The following is a 20038-nucleotide window of genomic DNA, read 5'->3' on the forward strand; positions in this document are numbered from 1 at the left end:
ACTCAAGTGTGAAGATATAACCCATTAGGGGTGTCATGCCAAATTAACATTACCAGCCCTTTAATGACCTCTCATTTGTATAATCCCTATTTACCCTTATGCACACCTGGGGTCTGCAGTGGGACTGGCTAGGTGTTTTGCAGTCTCTCATAGCCCTTCTACTATTACTGGAAGAAAATAAAATGTAAACTAGACATTTATCACAGACAGACATACCATTTAAATGGAGGATGTGTCAGCAAGTTTAAAAGGTAATTAACTAATAGATAGGGTAACTAGGATAACCACATGAACCCTGGGAAGGAAAGAGGTGGTTTATTCATGATTTTAGAAGGCTAACATCACTTCCAGGACTTCTTGAAATATATAGCTTTCTAGAAAGGTTATACAAGAGGGAAAGATAGGTCAACAGACCAGTATGATGTTGTGGAAAGAGAGCACCTGCTTTTCAGATTAGAGTGTGGACTCAAGTTATGTCCATTTTATTTCACTGTGACCTTGGGACAAGTAGTTAACCTCCCTGACCTCAGTTTCTTCATCTGTAAAATGAGGGGGTTGGCCTTACAGGGTCCTTTAGCTCTAGATTCTTGGATCCCACGAATTCACATTTGCTTGATGACATGAAGTAGGCTGCTCAGAGGGGCTGTTGGGTGCAGTGGAGAGAGCTTATTTCTGAGTCAGTAGGCTTGGGTGGGTCCAAGTCCCACCTCAGACACTTACCAGCTTGTGTGACCCTGGGCAAGTTACTGAGCCTCTCTCAGCCTTGATTCCCCCGTCTGTAAAATGCGAATAATGATACTTGTACTGCCTAATTCATAGAAGTCTTGTGATGAAAGTATTTTGGAAAGCTCAAAATGTTCTAGAGCTTGTTATTATTATTTTGGCCTATCTCTTGGGGCTATTAAGTAGAATGTGTGAAATGAAGCCCAGGGAAGCATGGAGGCAAAGCTTAGAGAATTTAGTTATTATCATTATAATACTGATTTGAAAGTCAAGTTAATTAGCACCAGAAGCTTTTGATGAGGGTTGACTTGTGAAGTATCAATATGTTCCCCTGAGACATGCTATCAGATTTCTACATTTCTTAGGATCATAGGTTTAAAGCTGACAGTGACTTTCAAAAGGTCATCTGTTCAAGAGTTCTTACCTGCAGTCCATGATGTTATACATTTAATATTTCTGATAACTGTGTTTAGTGTTTTTCACTCTTGTCTGACACTTTGTGGTCCCATTTGATGTTTTCTTGACAGAGCTACTGGAGTATTTTGCCATTTCCTTTTCCAGTTTATTTTATAATCAAGAAATGGAGGCAAATAGGGTTAAGTACCTGGCCCAGGTTCCCACAACTAGAATGTGTCTGAGATCAGATTTGAACTCAGGAAGATGACTCTTCCAGATTCTAGGCCTTGCACTCTTATCTACTGTACCACCTAATTGCCCTCAAATAACTGTATTTCAATATAATTGGTTTCCTTTGCTATCCTATATATTCTGTTTCATGTATTTTAAAACAGAAGGGGTGCACAGGCTTCACCAGACTATCAAAGGGGTCTATGACACACAGAAAGGTTATAAGAACTCCTAGTTTAGTCTGTCCCCCCTTCCCCATTTTATCAGATGAGGAAGTTGAGGCCCAAGGTGGGGAAAGAGCTTGTCAAGTCCATACCATTTGTATGAAGCAGAGCTAGAATTTTAAGTTGGTCTTTCATTTCCAAATCCACTGCTTTTCCTATTTTACTTTGTTCCTTCCTTCTTCTATGTCCCCATTATCAAATTGCTCTGAAGCTAAATTCCCCAAGTACAGTGTTGCTGCATGGCTCTCTGCTGTGGTTCTACAATAGACTCCAGAACCTCTGCCCTAATTTGCTATACTCATAGATTAGATTTCTTTTTCTTCCTACAGTTCTTGCCCTAAATTCTTGGCCACTTTTGTAAAGTAGCTACTAAAATACTTTTGCATTTCATTCTTCAGAAGTTGCTTTTTCACTACTCTTATATTTGCAATTCTTCATTTGCTTTCATAGGGGGAAAAAAAATCATACTTTCTCTTCCTCTAAAGTGGCCAAGCTTATGATTAAGAGCCTCTCTGGACTGACCCAGGCTGGTCATCAGACAGATACTTTCACATAGTCCAGCAATTGGCCTCTATTCAGAGTCTTTCTATTTTGGTAGAACCTGTTAGAGCTTGGGTTCCACTATCATTGGTTCCCAGAACTTCAGGGTCACCTTTATGCTGACAGAAGGCACTAGGGAATATCTTCAATGGCAGGAGAGGGTGTTAGCTTACTTAAAAAAAAATAATCCTTACCTTCCATCTTAGAATTAATACTATGTATTGGTTCTGAGGCAGAAAAATGGTTAGGGCTAGGCATTGTAGGGTAAGAGATTTGTCTAGGGTCACAAAGCTGGGAAGTATCTCTGGCCAGACTTGAATTCAAGACTTCCTATCTCTAGACCTGGCTCACTATCCCCTGAGCCACTGTGAGTTTTAAAATTAATGTTTAATAACTATTATATTTTAAAAGTTTTATTAATAATAACTAGGGCAAAAAAAAAACCTGCCTGAATTCAGCTTGGTCTCAGGTCCAAAAAGAGAGAGAGGGAGGAGTTATAGCCACTTAAATATAATCATGCAAAACGTAGGGATGCAGGAAAAGGGAATTTTTGGAAATACTAAGGGACCTCTGGGGGATTAAGTCCAAAGGCTCAAAATCTCCATGTATACATATCCCCCTGAGATCCTATTGGGAAACCAATTTCCCCAAAAGGATCATGGAAACAATCAACTTAAAGATTGCAATAAAAGAAAAGAGAACAAAACCAATGATTACTAGGTTGACAAAAAGCCAGTGTGAGGGCAGTCCCCTTTGGCATAAGAGTATACATTCAAAACAAAGGCATTTCAACCCCTCATAGTTCAATTCGCATCCCAGAGTTCACTCTGGACCTTCTGTTGCGCCATGTGGTCTCTATAGGCATCTATCTTCATGGCACATTCTGAATTCTGAGAGATAGCAAGTTTCTTATCCAAAAATTGCTCAAATTTAAATCAAAGTTCACAACAATAACTTGGCTCCCCTGAGGTGAATAATAACAAACACAGAGATCACTCAGGGATGCATGGCTGAGTTATGAGGCATATGAATCAGTTTTGCAAAAGAAAAATAAAAACATAAAAAAATCTAAATAAAAGAGAAAAATAACTTGAGGATGAAATATAAAATGTGAAAGTCTTATGTCTAAAAAAAAAAATCTAAGGAAAAACAAATCTATAACAGGTCCTTGAATCAGGACCCAATTAAAATGATTTAAGAAATTTTGCATTTACCCAATCAGTAGCCAGGACTATAGAAAGTTTGCCACACCATGAAAGAAAGAAAAGAGACTAGATTATAGGAGGCAGGTAGGAGCCAAATTTGAGGTACTTCATAGAATGTGAGCAAGGAAGACCTGCCTTTAACACGTGTTAAACAGCTGCAACCTCGAACCTCAAACAAGTTCAAGTCCTCTTGTCTTGGCTCAAAATTGCATCAATCCCACTGGGATCTGGTCTCTTTGACCTTGTGCTCCATAGGCATTATGCAGGTGTTCTGTATCTCTTTAGCACTGTACAGTGGCTCTTTTGTATATTCCCTTCTTTTGGAATCAGACAGAATCATTAAGCAAAGTCCTATAATTCTTCTAAACAATCAATGGCATCATTTTTATAGTCTAAAGCTTTTGGGGTATGTATTAATATTAGAACAAATGTATTTAAAACTTATGTTACTGCAAAGTAAAAAAAATTAAAGAAAAATCTCAAAACTGTTGACATGTGTTTCAAATACAAAAAGGAGAGAAAAATAAAACTCAGATACTATATTGCGCATGCAATAAAAAATCAAAGTTTTAAAAAATGTTTTAAAAATAAAAAATATTTAGCTTAAAATCAGTGACACACTGTGTCAGCCATGTGCAAGTACAAAATGATTTTCAGAATAAAACAGTAACACAGTAGATAATACACATTCAAAGAAGTACCAATGTCCTCAAATAGCAATACAATAGCAAACAAATGCACTATCATATTTCACATAAGTTGCTGTATGACTAAAAAACCCTACAAACTAATGGATATTTGTCAAAATTTTTACAGATGTAGCAAATCTTTTAATCTTGGCAAACTTTTTTTTAAACAAAGTATAACTTATTTGGGTCTAGAACATCATCAAGAAATCTAGATTGTTCTGCTGGAAGTAAATTAAAATGAAGAGTTTTGCAGGAGCTCTTTTTTTTGGCTTCCTGATTCATAGAAACATCTTGGTAGGAACATTTCTTTATTTCTCTACCTTTAATACATCATTCTTTATAATATACCACCTAGCAGCCTCGTCTAATTTACTTTAAAATTTTCCAATTCATGACTTCACAAATATTTGTTAAGCCCCTACCTTGTTCAAGGTCAACTGCTAAGGGATAGGTTTACAAAAACACAGTTTACATTTTAATCAGAGAATAAGACATAGACATAAGTGAATCTAATACATAGAGGCCCCTGGTGGGAAGGCTGTTCCCAGGTAAAGAGATCAGGGAAGACTTTCTGGAAGAAATTTTTCATTTAGTATTTAAAGGCCAAGTAGATATTCAACAGAAAAACAAGGGGGGGGGGGCAGGCATTCCAAACATAGCAAGTAGCATGAGCAAAGGTATGAATGTGGTGCATGGAACATTATTAAGATAGGATAATTTGGATTGGTTGGAATGTTGAGTGCCAGAAACGTAAAAAGATGAATTAAGACTGGAGAGATGGTGCCAAATAGAGAGCTTTTTAAAAAAAATTTTGAAAAATTTATTTAATTAGGTGATTTAGTATATTTTCCCATGGTTACAGGACTCATGTTCTTTCCCTCCCCTTCCCTTACCCTTCCCATATCTGATGCGCAATTCCACTGGGTTTAACATGTGTCATTGATCAAGACCTATTTCCATACTATTAATATTTGCACTAGGGTGATCTTTTAGAGTGTACATCCCCAGTCATATCCCCATCGATACATGTGATGAAGCAGTTGGTTTTTTTCTGTTTCTACTCCCACAGTTTTTCCTCTGGATATGGATAGCATTCTTTCTCATAAGTCCCTCCAAATAGTTCTGGATCATTGCATTGCTACTAGTAGAGAAGTTCATTACATTTGATTTTACCACAGTGTATCAGTCTTTGTATTCAATGTTCTCCTGGTTCTGCTCCTTTCACTCTTCATCAATTCCTGGAGGTCGTTCCAGTCTCCATGGAGTTCCTTCAATTTATTATTCCTTTGAGCACAATAGTATTCTATCACCAGCATATACCACAATTTGTTCAGCCATTCCCCAGTTGAAAGGCATCCCCTCATTTTCTAATTTTTTGCCACCACAAACAGTGTGGGTATGAATATTCTTGTACAAGTCTTTTTTCCTTTTCTCTTTGGGGTACAAACCCAGCCGTGCTATAACTGGATCAAAGGGCAGACAGTCTTTTAATGCCCTTTGGGCATAGTTCCAAATTGCCTTCCAGAATGATTAGATCAATTCACAACTCCACCAGCAATGCATTAATGTCCCAATTTTGCCACATATCCTCCAACATTTATTACTTTCCTTTGCTGTCATGTTAGTCAATCTGCTAGGTGAGAGGTGATACCTTAGAGTTGTTTTGATTTGCATTTCTCTAATTACAAGAGATTTAGAATGCTTTTTTATGCACTTATTAATAGTTTTGATTTCTTTATCTGAAAATTGCCTATTTATGTCCCTTGCCCATTTATCAATTGGGGAATGGCTTGATTTTTTTGTACAATTGATTTAGCTTCTTATAAATTTGAGTGATTAGACCTTTGTCAGAGGTTTTTGTTATAAAGATTGTTTCTGAATTTGTTGCTTCCCTTCTAATTTTGATTGCATTGGTTTTGTTTGTACAAAACCTTTTTAATCTAATGTAATCAAAATTATTTATTTTGCATTTTGTAATTTTTTCTAACTCTTGCTTTTGGTCTTAAAATCTTTCCTTTCCCAAAGATCTGACAGGTATACTATTCTGTGTTCACCTAATTTACTTATAGTTTCCTTCTTTATGTTCAAATTATTCACCTTTTCTGAGTTTATCTTGGTGTAGGGTGTGAGATGTTGATCCAGACCTAATGTCTCCTATGCTGTTTTCCAATTTTCCCAGCAGTTTTTGTCAAATAGTGGATTTTTGTCCCAAAAGCTGGAATCTTTGGGTTTATCATAGACAGTCTTGCTGAGGTCACTTACCCCAAGTCTATTCCACTGATCCTCCCTTCTGTCTATTAGCCAGTACCATATTTTTTTGATGACCACTGCTTTATAGTAAAGTTTAACATCTGGTACTGCTAGGCCACCTTCCTTCGAATTTTTTTTCATTAGTTCCCTTGATATTCTTGATCTTTTGTTTTTCCAAATAAACTTTGTTGTTGTTTTTTCTAATTCAGTAAAAAAATATTTTGGTAGTTTGATGGGTATGGCAACAAATAAGTAAATTAGTTTGGGTAGGATTGTCATTTTTATTATATTAGCTTGTACTATCCATGAACAGTTAATGTTTTTCCAATTATTTAGATCTAGTTTTAATTGTGTGGAGATTGTTTTCTAGTTGTTTTCATATAGTTCCTGTGTTTGTCTTGGCAGATAGATTCCTACATATTTTATATTGTCTAGGGTGGTTTTAAATGGAATATTTCTTTCTAACTCTTGCTGATGGGATGAGTTGGAAATATATAGAAATGCTGATGATTTATGTGGGTTTATTTTGTATCCTACAACTTTGCTAAAGATGGAGGGCTTTGAATGCTAGTTGAGCAGATGAGTGATTTTAACAGATTTATGGAAAGGAAAGATTTTTCTGGTAGTGGAAGGAAGGAAGGTTCAAGCTGAGGGCTTGAAACACACTAGTGGCTGTGTTGGAGGAAATAAGGGGATACATATGAGAGTTGTTGTGAAGGCAGAAATGATAGGGCTTGGCAACAGATTATATATGTTGGGTGAAGGAGAGTAAGGAATCATGGATGATACCTAGGTTGTGAGCTTGGAGGATGTTGGTGACCATGACAGTAAAAGATAAGTTCAGAAAGAAGGTTTTGAATTCATAATTGAATATGGTGAGTATAATATGTTTATGAGACATCCATTTTGAGATGTCCAATAGGCAGTTGAAGATGCAAAACCAAGGGGCAGGTTAGGATTGGATACATAAATCTCTGAATCACTAGTGTAGAGATGATAATTGAATGCATGGGAGTTGATGAGATCACCAATTGAAATAGTACATAGGGAGAAGAAAAGAATGCCCAGGACAAAGCCTCGGGAGACAATCACAATAAGTAGCCATGACATTTGAAGATCTAGCAAAGGAGACTGTCAGGTCAGAGTAGATTCTGGAGAGAGCATTGTCACAAAACCTGAGAGAGAAGAAGGTGTTGAAAAATAAAAAATGATGGGAATTGAAAGCTGGGGGTCACTTTGTAACCCCCTTAATTTCACACTTGAGAAAACTATCACCCCAAAGGGGAAATGACTTGCTCAATGTCATACAAGATCAAGTAGGCAGCAAAACTGGAATTGAAATTGAGTTTTCTTTATTCCAGAGCCAGATTTGTTTCAGGTGTAATCAGCCAACCACAGTGATAATAGCCCCCATTTCTCCACACTATTCAAAGTATGATATAAATGTAAGGTATTATTTTTATTATTACTGAGTGTAGTTTACTCAAAAATACTTGTGAAGCAGGAAATAAAAATAGTTATTTTCATATTATGGAAGGAAAAACTGAGGCTTGGAGGGGAAGGGACACAGTTAACCACAAATACTACAGACTTTCAAGGATTAGCCTTAAGTTGGTTTGGAGCAATATGTTAAGATTCTATGCATCTCATTTGCTAATAAAGTCTTTTAACTGAACAGTACTCAAAGCATTTGACATTGGACAGGGATTCCCAGACTATTTTTGTAAATAGGGTAGAGATGTGGGTTTGATAATATTTGTAGTTAGGATCTAGCTGGATCCCAACAGAAGTAAGTCTTGAAAAATTTGAGGTTGAAGCTCCATCCTATTCTATGTGAAGTCGGAGACAAGTGAAACAAAACTTGTCAGCATTGCTGTATGAAGGATGCTGGCAAGTCTTCAAGGACAAGCCAGGAAGAAGAATGTGGACTTGCAGCGAATTCTCATTGGTTCTTATCATTGAGATTGCTAGGACAGAGACTGATGGCTCTATGTGTTCTTTTCCCCATTGAGCTCTGAAAGCAGTCTAGTGGAAGGGGTCTCTATCTCATGCTCCTGGAGCCCTGTACTTTTACTGCAATGAAAGGCATGTGCTAATTGGTCCTTTGCTTCTTCACTACCAGCCTGTAGAGTCCCAGATCTCTGGGTACCAATTAAGAAAAATTCAAAGAATTTCACAGAATTGTAAAGATGGATGGGGCCCAGAGACTTTCTAAACCAACCCATACCTGAATAGTCAGCCCCCTTGTGTCCCAACATACCTGACAAGTGGCCATCCAGCTTTTCCTTGGGAGATCCCCTAGCTCTTGAAGAGCCCATGCCTGTTTAAGTTAGCTCTGTTTATTTGGAATTACTTCCTTGTATCAAGCCTAAACCTACCTCTATTTGAATCGTGTACCCCTAGTTCTTAGTTCTGTTTCCAGGGCCCGAGGAGCAAATTTCACTTAACACTCTACATTGTGACACTTTCAGATGTTTCAAACTGATCATTATGCTCCCTTCTTTAGCTTAGCCATCCTCAACAACTCAAATATGACAGCATCTCAAGCCTCTTTACCATCCTGATCAGTCTCATTCGCTTTCTAGAAAAGTCATCCAGAACTGACCGCAGTAGTTTGGTGTTACCAGCATAGAACATCACCAGACCATAAATGCCCTACTCCCATATTTTCTTCCTCTCTCAATGCAGCCGAAGATGGAATTATTGCTTTTGGCTACCATATCCACAGTTTTGACTTATATTGAGTTTTCAGTCTTAAAAAAAAAAATCTACCTCACAAGAACAAGATGAGGAAACATGGCTAAGTCATGGTTTGTGTGGAAAAAATAATGCCTGAAGGTTTTAGTGAATTCTAAGCTCAGTACAAACCAAGAGTATGATGGAATAATCAAAAAAGCTGTGATATCAGGCTATTTGTAGAGAAGCATAACATCCAGAACTTCGATATGACTCTCACCTGGTCAGACTGCCTTTGGAGGATTATATTTACCTCTGGATCCATATTTTAGAAAGGGCACTGATAAACTGGAAAATGTTCAGAGTAAGGTTTCAGGGAAGGTGAAGGGCCTTGAATTCCTGCTCTCTCCTTCAATGTTCCAAACAATTAGTTATCAAAGTTTGTTGAGTCTTACTCTGCCACCCACCTTGTATCCATTCCCTTTTCTTCTCTAATACTATCATCACCTCAGGTCTTCATCACTTCTTACGTGGACTATTGCTACAGCCTCCTAATCAGTCTCCTGCCTCTACTCTCACCCTCTGCATCCATCCTCTGCATAGCCATCAAAGTGATTTGCCTGAAGTACAGGTCTGACTATGTTACTCCTCTATTCAATAAATCCCAGTGGCTCCCTGTTGCCTCTGAGATAAAATACAAACCCCTCTGTTTGGCATTCAAGGCCTTTTACAGTTTCATAAATCTTTCCAGACTTATTTCATATGACTTCCATTTACATTCTACACATTCCAGAAAAACTCTATTATTTATTCCCTATAAATGGTATTCTCTTTTTTGAGTCTCCATACCTTTGGGTAGGCTCTCTCCCATTCCTAAAATGCTTCTCCTCCTCACTTCCACTCTCAGAATCCCCAGCTCCACTGAGATTTCAAGTGTCCCTTTCCATTCCAGACTTTTCCTGATTCCCCCAATTGCTAGCTCTTCTCATCCCAAGATGGTATTTACTTTGTTTATATTTTTATATTTGCTTTTCTGTGTAGTTGTTATTTTCTCTTGGTAGAATTAAAGCTTTTTAAGGACAGGGACAATGTTCATTTTTGTCTTTATATCCTTTGTGTCTTAACACAAACCCTGGCACTAGTAGGTTCAGTATGTAGCTACTTAATAAATGCCCATTTAATTGAAGAGGTAGTAATAAATTCATTAACCTTGGATTTAACTCAACGTCTTACTCAGTAGAGATCTTTTTGGAACTTGTCTTCTTCATTTGTGTTAGGTCATTAAGCATTCCATCTTTGCCTTTATCCAGATTATTAACAAAATTGTTAAAGGCCACAGTGCTAAGCACAGTTCCCTGGGTTCCTCTACTAAAGACTTCTTTTTACATTAACATGGAATCATTAATAACTACTCTTGGGATCCAGCTTGTCACTCTACTCTCAATGTGCTCATCTCTGGACCATCTAGCCCCTTTCCTCCATCTTGTCTACAGGAATAGCACAATAGAGTGGGAGGCAACCATGTCAAATGCTTTGTTAAAATCCAGGTAAACAGTATCTACAACTTCCCCCCTGAGCTGCCAGTCTAATAATGGTGTCAAGAAAAAAAAAAGAAATGAAGTTAGTCCAGTATAACCTGCTTTTAATGGAGTTCTGCTGGCCCACTGTGATCTTCATTTCCTCTTTTAGGTGGTCACTGATTATCCCTTCAAAAAACATGTTCTAGAATTCTCCCAGGAAGAAATAAACATCAAATTTTCTGACCTGTAATTTGCACACTCTTTCCTCATCCATTTTTTCCAAAAATGGGGCATTGTCCTTTCTCATCCTATCGTACTTACCCCTTCCTTTCTACATGATCTTTCTGAGATCAGAAACAGTGGCCCAGTAGCTTTTCAGAGACCTCTGATGTAGGTCATCCTGACCTGGCCATTTTAATTCATTAAGGGTAGCAGGGCATTCTTATCCTGCTGGTCTACCTCTGCATGAAAATGTATCCTTTCTATGCCAAAGAGAAAATCTGGCATTCATGTGGTAGAGAAAATGGAAGCAAAATAAAAGTTAAGCAGTTCAGAGTGTATTTTGGTGCCCAATTGGGTTCTAAGTGCTATGGGGAATATAGGAGAAATATTATATCGTTTTAGGATGACTGATAGGGAGAAGGCTAGAAGGAGGAGACTGTGCTCAGCTCAGGCAGGACAAAAACAAACTGAAGTTTCCATCATGTGGCTTTGGCCTTTGGATCCCCATGTTAAGTCAGTAATAATTGTACCTCATATCTCTCTTGTACTTTAAAATTTGCAAAATATGTTCCTGTCAAAATGAAATCTGGGAGGGAGGGAGGGAAGGATGGAGGGAGAGAGAGAGAGAGAGAGAGAGAGAGAGAGAGAGAGAGAGAGAGAGAGAGAGAGAGAGAGAGAGAGAGAGGGAGAGAGAGAGAGAGAGACAGAGAGACAGAGAGAGAGAGAGAGAGAGAGAGAGAGAGAGAGAGAGAGGAGAGAGAGAGAGAGAGAGAGAGAGAGAGAGAGAGAGAGAGAGAGAGAGAGAGAGAGAGAGAGAGAGAGAGAGAGAGAGAGAGAGAAGAGAGAAATAGAAAATAGTAGAAAGTGCCTAGGCCAAATAGGGAGAGCGAGTCAGTCTTTATCACTCACCACAAGATCATCTCCAAGCAAGCTCCAGTCCTCCACTGAACTCCTGAACTCCAAACTGAACTGAATTCTCCTTTTAAGGAAATTTTCTCTTATGTCACCTCCCCTAAATTTTCACATCTACCAATCACAGTAGACACTTTTCCCCAGGACTGCCCATTCTTAGTTCTCAACACTGTTTACTTCTCACCTTCTCTGGGTAGATTATATCTTTTGAGTACTTCACACCTCTTTTGTTAAGCTTGCCTTTTGTAAGTTGCTTGACCTTTTAGTGATTAATTTAACTTTATAGGTATTTAGCACCTTTTTGTATTAGATCTAAAAATAGACCTAGCTTAAGGTTCTAGCTGTACTATAAGTATGAGTTAGGGACTTTTCATTGTCCAGGAATTTGCAACTTTATCTTCCCCTAAGGCACTGTCTGAGTAGGGTGGAGTAAATTTGAAAGTTCTCAATACATTCCTGACCAAGTACCCCCATTGTTAAAAATGGGGAATAGCTTAATCAAATCTTCTGAAGTAGAGTCTGAGCAGTTTTAAGATTCACACTATGTGACTCTTAGCAAGTCACTTCACCTCTGATTGATCCACCATTCTGGAGGGCAATTTGGAACTATGCCCATAGCACTGCTGGATTTGTACCCCAAAGAGATAATAAGGAAAAAGACTTATACAAAAATATTCATAGCTGCACTCTTTGTGGTGGCAAAAAATTGGAAAACGAGGGGATACCCTTCAATTGGGTAATGGCTGAACAAATTGTGGTATATGTTGGTGATGGAATACTATTGTGCTCAAAGAAACAATAAAGTGGAGAAATTCCATGGAGTCTGGAACAACCCCCAGGAATTGATGCAGAATGAGAGGAGCAGAACTAAGAGAACCTTATATACAGAGATGGATACACTGTGGTAAAATCAAATGTAATGGACTTCTCCATTAGTGGCAATGCAGTGATCCTGAACAACTTGGAGGGATTTATGAGAAAAAACACTATCCACATTCAGAGGAAAAACTGTGGGAGCAGAAACACAGAAGAAACACAACTGCTTGATTACATAGGTCGAGGGGGATATGATTGGGAATGTAGATTATAAATGATCATCCTAGTGCAAATATCAGTAACATGAAAATAGGTTTCGATCAAGGACACATGTAAAACCCAGTGGAATTGCACTTCGGCTACAGGAAGAGGTGGGTGAAGGGGAGGGAAAGACTATTATTCTTGTAACCAAGGAATAATGTTCTAAATTGACTACATAAAACTTTTTTAAAAAGTCACTTCACCTCTGTTTGCTTTAGTTTTCTTATCTGTAAAATGAAGATAATAATAGCACCTACCTCTTGGTGTTGTTGTTGTTAAGGTTTGTTAAGGGTTGTTGTTAAGATCAAATGAGATAATACTTGGCACATAGTAGGTATGATTTTCTTTGCTATGAGGTGGTTCATAAATGAAAATGCTAACATTATAAATTATTCTTCTCACCCCATACATTAAGATAAAGTCAAAATGGATACTTAATCTAGGGTGACACCAAAACAAATTAGAGGAACATGTAAAAAGTTTACCTGTTAGACCTCTGGATAAGGGGGAATTTCTGATCGAACAAGACATAGAAAGCATTATGAAAAATTAATTGGATAATTTTGATTACATTAAATTTTAAAGGGTTTTTTTGTATAAACAAAAACATGCAACCAAGATTAGAAGGGAAAAAACAAATTGTGGAAAATTTTTGTACCAAGTGTCTGTCAAAGGCTTCATTTTTCAGCTATATAGAGAACTGAGTCAAATTTATATGAATACAATACATTTCCTAATTGGTAAATGGTCAAAGAATATGAAGAGGCAATTCTCAGAGGAAGAAATTGAAACTATCTATAGTCTTATGAAAAAAATGCACCAAATCATTATTGAATAGAGAAATCCAAATTAAAAATTCTGAGATATCATTTCACACCTATCCTATTGACTAATATGACCAAAAAAAAAAGGAAAATAATAAATGCTGGAGGGAATGTGGGAAAATTGGGACACTAACGCACTGTTGGTGAACTGATACAACCATTATGGAGAGCAATATGGAACCACACCCAAAGGGCCATAAAACTATATATACCCTTGGTCCCAGCAATACCACTATTGGGTCTGCATCCAAAAGGGATCAGAGATTGGGGAAAAAGACCTACCTGTACAAAAATATTTTTAGCAGCTATTTTTATATTGGCAAAGAATTGGAAATTGAAGGAGTGTCCATCAATTAGGAAATGACTGAGCAAGTTGTGGCATATGGTTGTCATAGAATATTATTTTTCCATAAAAAAGATGAACAGGGAACTCAGCAAATTGTGAGCTAGACCTAGAGACAGGAGGTCCTGGATTCTAATTTGACCTCAGACATTTCTTGGCTGTATGACTTGGACAAGTCACCTAATCCCTACTGTCTAGTCCTTACCACTCTTCTGACTTGGAACCAATACACAGTATTGATTCTAAGATGGAAAGTAAGGGGTTAAGGAAAAAAAAAAGAAGTGATGAACAGAATGAATTCAGAAAAAATTCTGGAAAGACTTATATGAATTAATGCAAAGTGAAGTGAGCAGCACCAGAACAGTGTATACTAACAGAAATACTATATGCTGATCAACTGTAAAAGATTAAACTGTTACCAATGAAGCAAGTTTCCAAAATACCACAATGGACTCATGATGAAGAATGCTATCCATGGCTAAAGAAAGTACTAGAGTCTTTCATTTTATTTTCTTCATGTGTTTTTTATTGTATGTGTGGTCTCTGTCTTCATTCATGACATGAGAAATATGAAAATATGTATTCCATAAAAGCACTGGTTTAACCTCTATCAAACTATTTATTTACCACTGTGGGGAGGGAGAGAATCTGAAATGTAAGATGTCAGAAAACAATTATCAAAAATTGTTTCTACATGTAATTGAAAAAGAAATATAAAAAAGGAAAATATACTATATGTGATTCTAACAATGTCCCATTTTTATAGATTTCTGAGGTTTTACAGAGGGCTTTCCTCACAGTAGCAATGTGTACTAGGCAGTGTAAGCATTGTCACTCCCATTTTGTGAGTGAAAAACCTGAGATTCAGATTAAATGAGCTGCCTAGGGCTCCAGAACTTGTAATACCCATTTATGACTTTCTACTGATTGCCCTCTTCCCCAACCTTTTTGGAATTGACTTGAATGGGATTGAATATAAACAGCTCATGTTTCCATTGGGTCTTACCATTTACCATGCACTTTTTTTTTGAAACCTTTACCTTCCCTCTTAGAATCAATACTGTGTATTGGTTCCAAGGCAAAAGAGCAGGAAGGGCTAGGCAATGGAGGTTAAGTAACTTGCTCAGGGTCACACAGCTAGGAAGTATCTGAGGCCAAATTTGAGCCCAGGACCTCCTGTCTCAAGGCCTGGCACTCAATCCACTGAGCTACCCAGCTGCCCCCATATAAAGCACTTTCAATAAAGGCAAAAACCTTTATTGAGGGTTATCAAGTTTTGGGGGTGTTTAGATCTATTATTTAATTGCTATGAGGAAATCCCTGTATGGAAACTCATTTCCTTGTTGCAGCTTAGCAATTTGTCTCTAACAGTATGGAGAATTACCTAAATTGACTTGTCCATGATCATGTAGTTAGGTCACATAGCTAAGGTAAAATTTGTCCCTGGCTTTTCCTAATTCAGACTAGCCTTCATTCCACTGCCTCATGGTGCCTTTCAGTGCTAATGATGGTGGGAAGAATAGTAGCAATTTACATTTAGATATAGTTTACAAAGTACTTTTTTATATACATCATCTCATTTTACCCTCACTCACCCTGTGAGGAACAAAATGCAAATATTTTTATCACCATCGTACATATATAGAAACTGCAGGCTAGACAGGCTGATGTGACTTACCCAGAGTCTTGCAGCTGGTAGATATCAGAACAAATTTATCAATCGGTTGCTTAGCCAACAAGAATTTATCAAGCCCTTTCTCTGAGTCAGGTGCTGGGGATATAAAGGCAAAAATGAAAGCCCCCAACTTCAGTGAGCTTTAATTCTATTGGATAGGGAGATGCCAAATCTAAATATGTGTATATATGGAGAGGAAAAAATGAATACTATTTCATTTACATTCCAAATGTGTATGTGAAATAAATGCAGTAGAATTTGAAGGGAATGGAACCAGTAGCTGGAATCAGACTTCAAGTGGAAGAGGAAATTTGGGTTGAGTTTTTAAGGAAACAAGAAATTCTGAGAGGCAGAAATGAAGAAAGAGGGCATTCCAGGAATGGGACACAGTCAGTGCAAAGACTCAGAGATGGGGAGCTGCATGGTTGTGTGTAAGAAGGAACAGGACTAGTGTGGCTGGACCACAGAGTATGGGAGTCATGTGTAACAGTGTCTAGTTAAGAGAAGAATTCAGTTCCTCAACCATTATAGAGTATTCTCCAATAATCTAGAAAGCTTTTGGCTGAAACAAACCACTGAATACTCAATAGCTGTGATTTGTAATATTTCTGTGAAAAAAAAATCAGTGAAATGAATTTTAATCTCCTTTTATTAAAATTGTGTGCCCAATCTAGTTTCAGATATATCCCAGTGGTGTGATCCTGGACAAATCACTTATCCATTACTTGTTCTTACCCTTCTGTCTTAGAGTTGTTACCAAGATAGACAGTAAGGGTTTAAGTACATAAATAAAGGTGTGTGCCCCATGTTAGGATTTCATGAGGGATCAAATCATCATTTGAGCATAATAATTTTTAAAAGTTTGGTAATCATAGCATCAAGCCTTGTGACAATTGCTTTGATTCCTGTCCCCATTCCCCCAATGCCTCTTGTTTGATGACCATTGTTGGACTCAGAAATACATCCTAGGATCTTGAAAAACTTTTCTGAGGAGATATAACCCATATTTGTAGAAATAGACTTTCATCCCTTTGATGAGTCATCAGTGCCCTTCTTTCTAAGGTTGGGCCAAATTAGACACGAGCCTGGATGGTAGTATTGGCTGTAGGCCTATACAACCTCTTCTAAGATCACCACCAGGCCTCATAGAATCCTGAGCAAAGATATAGCTGAAAAGGTACTTGGGGCAGAGGAAGTACACAAGATTGGAGTCTTAATATTTTGGCCCTTTGTGTCCTGTGGGACCATGGGCAAGACTGTTCCCCTCCCAGGCTTCCAGTTTCAACCATTGTAAAATAAAGCAATTGAACTAGTTAATCTCTGACTCTGAATCTTACAATTTGCCTTATCAGTAAGCATTTAGGAAAGACCTGCTTATGCCCAATCCTGTGATCAGTGCCTTCCAAAGAGAGTAAAAGAGCCCTAGCCTCTGCCTGGCCCTGACTTGCTTCCCAGAGCCCCCCCAGTGATGGGATTTTGCAGGGCACCAAAACCCGTGTACCCGAATGGCTTTATTTTTTAAAAATCCAGTTGGTAATCTTTCCCCAGCAGGATAGATTGTTTTACAATGAAGTTCATAAAAGGTGGCATCCAAACTCCATAGTAAATATAGCCCTTGGGGTGAGTTGCAGTTCATAACATTAGTTTATATTCTGTCACCGTTTTTTCAATTAAACTTAGGTGAATCTGAAGTCGTTAGATTTAGGCTAAATCCACACAGCTGAAGAAACCTGGGCTCTTTTTCTTTCTCATTTCTTTCTCAGAATTTTCACTGAGGGGCTTTTATCTTCCCCTTAATCCCACCATTTCTGTCAGGACATAATCTCTTTCTCAAATTTACATTTTAATTACAAGGCCAGCTGAACTAGGTAAAATCAATAATGTCAGCATTCAGCAGCCTAACTTTCAGCTGAAACCCCAGCCTCTCTATTTCCTCCTATCGATTTATCTCTTGAACACTGTCTGCTTTATTGCTTCAGGCAAATAGGTGCCATTTGGTCAATTTAAACAAAAAAGGGGATTTGGACATTTTTATGATGCTTTCTAAAGCAACTCTGGGAGTACATTTGAGCCAAGACACTGTACTTGTATTTGCCGGGAGGCAAGAGGTAGTGGAAATTCCTTGATTTGGGTGTTTGTAACCATCCCATTTTGTTTCTTGTTTTTTCCAACAGCCCATTATTCTTTCTGAAAACGAATGTTCTTGGTGTCTGAGGAATGCTGTCTGCTTTAGGGATTTTTACTTTAAAAGTATGTCAGTGAGATTGATTTTCTACAACAATGTTAAAATGGGAGGTGGTTTTTTTTTTTCCTAAACACTGTGAGTATTTACCCTTCTTTAACACGCTTACCCATCTTTTTAATGGCTTAAAACAACAAATCAATGAAAAATATATTTCATTCTTGTAACTCTTAGGAATTCTTGTATTGATCTTTTAGTTGCGATTGTATCTATCTAAATGTCACATTGTTCACTTATCAGTCCTACCCTTCCTTCCTCAGTGTGTGTGTGTATGTGTGTTTGTGCATGAGCTCATGCTGCTCTGTTGTACATGTATGTCTTTGACAACAAATGAGTTTGCCCCTGAAACTGCTCAAGAAGTTAGAAATAGGAGCTTTTTTGGATGATGCTTTTGGACAGAGATTCTCCCCATCAACCCACATATCAAAAAATATATTTTAGAAACATAATTTTTTACATTCCTTTTCACATGGTACAAGCTTAAGGGGCTTCTGAATGTTAGTGATCCTGCTAAGTATTTCCCTCCTCCCCTTGTCTCCTTTTCTCTCTGAACTGACACAGAACCAGAATTATTATCAGGACTCTTAACTTGAGGGAAAAGACATTTATAGGGAACTTCGTGAGACTAGATTTCATTCTAATAGATTTTAATAACTGAATTCAGATTTACTAAAAAGATTTCTGAAACATATTATCTCAATTTAACTTACTTTTAATGACTGAAAATTAAAGGTGGAAAACCTTTGCTAACATAACTGAACGACATTAGTATCTCTTACCAAAGGGAAGGGGGGGGTCTTTATTTTTGAACTATCCCTCTGATTGAACCCATATGGGCCTGTTTGCTCTGAGGTTTCTGTTCCTTTGATCATGGGCCCGATTGCTCTGACATCCTTCAAGCCTGTGTTTCTGATTCATTAAACTTGCTATTTTCCCACTTTTTGGCAAGATACCTATATCTTTGGAAGGATTTAGTTAGAATAAAATGATCTTAACAAATGAATATTGCTTTCTCACTCAGAGCTTTAAAAGTTGTCCTTCCATTGCAAGGTAATGATAGGATCTGGGCCTGAAAGAAGACCTTAAGAGATCATCCCTTATTTTATGGGCCTATAAATTAGGCTCAGAAGTTAAATGACTTGCCTGACTTCATACTGGTTGTTGATAATAAGAAGCAGAGACATGATTTGAATCCAACTCCTCTTAATTCAAATCAACTCTTCTCCTGGGGTAATGCTAATGGTGTTTGTTGGAAAGTTCTTTTTGTTAAGTCTAGGCTCTGATGGTTCCCAAAGTCTCATTGGCATTGTAGAAGCAGAAATCAATTGCCAGTTATCTAGGGGTCCAGATTTTAAGTCTTGTGTATTCAGACATTGCATCTCCCACTTTGGGGAAGAACACTTTTTATTACTTCTCTAGCCAGAGGTGTTCTTTTTAAAATTTATTTATTTTTTATTTCTTTGGCCAGAAGAACATGCATCAAAAGTAAGGCAAGGGAGGTGGAGCTCATTAATTACAGCTCAAATGAACACAGTGTAATTTCTGTACTGATGGTAGGGTAAAGAAAGGGTGCTTCAGAGTCAGTAGCTCTACCTGTGTGATCTTGAGGGTCTCTTCACCTCCCAGGGTTTGTGAGGATGGGGTTAGGCTGGGATGAATTAAATGATACCTAAGATAATGTACATTATGGAAGGGAGGAGAGGAACTGGCCTTGGGAGCAGGAACCTTGGCTCTGAAAGCACCATGCTGAGCCTTCACTTCCTTACCTGTAAAGTTGTGATGATAGTATTTAAATTACCTCCCTCTAGGGCTCTTGTGTGAACTACATAGTATAATGTATATAAAGTATTTTTGCATCCTTGTTCTGTATGTGAGTGGAATGTTATTTTGCTTAAATTATTAGCTTCACAGGGGGTTCAAGGGAATGAATGGATTGATTTATCCAAGATTTCTGTTCCTCAAAGTGGGTTTCCTTAAGAATTGTCAATGTATATGGTCCTCTCATAACCAATAGGTTATTTCTCAGCCCTTATAGTATCTGCACCTGAGAAGTTAGGGTAGTACATGGGTCTAGCTGTAAAATGAAAGGTAGGTTTTCAGGTATGAGACTGTTTCTTTATTTGTGCTATGAGGGGCATAGTCCCAGACTCTTTTACTATTTCTACTAAAGCTTGGGGGAATATGGTGTTGGTGAAGAAAGTGAGCTTCCTTTATTCCTTCTTTATTGTAATTTAAATCAAGGCATTGCTGATTTACTTTTGTAGACAAGTTAATTTCATTTGGATTTTA

General features: G+C 37.7%; 1 protein-coding gene across 7 annotated transcripts in view; it reads left to right on the plus strand.

Annotated features, from left to right (window-relative positions):
* The window catches only part of UVSSA (UV stimulated scaffold protein A), a 119844-nt gene that overhangs the window by 62292 nt on the left and 37514 nt on the right, over positions 1-20038 (plus strand). The window lies entirely within an intron of this gene.

Source organism: Monodelphis domestica, chromosome 6 (genome assembly GCF_027887165.1).
Source record: "Monodelphis domestica isolate mMonDom1 chromosome 6, mMonDom1.pri, whole genome shotgun sequence".
In the NCBI taxonomy this organism is placed as follows: domain Eukaryota; kingdom Metazoa; phylum Chordata; class Mammalia; order Didelphimorphia; family Didelphidae; genus Monodelphis; species Monodelphis domestica.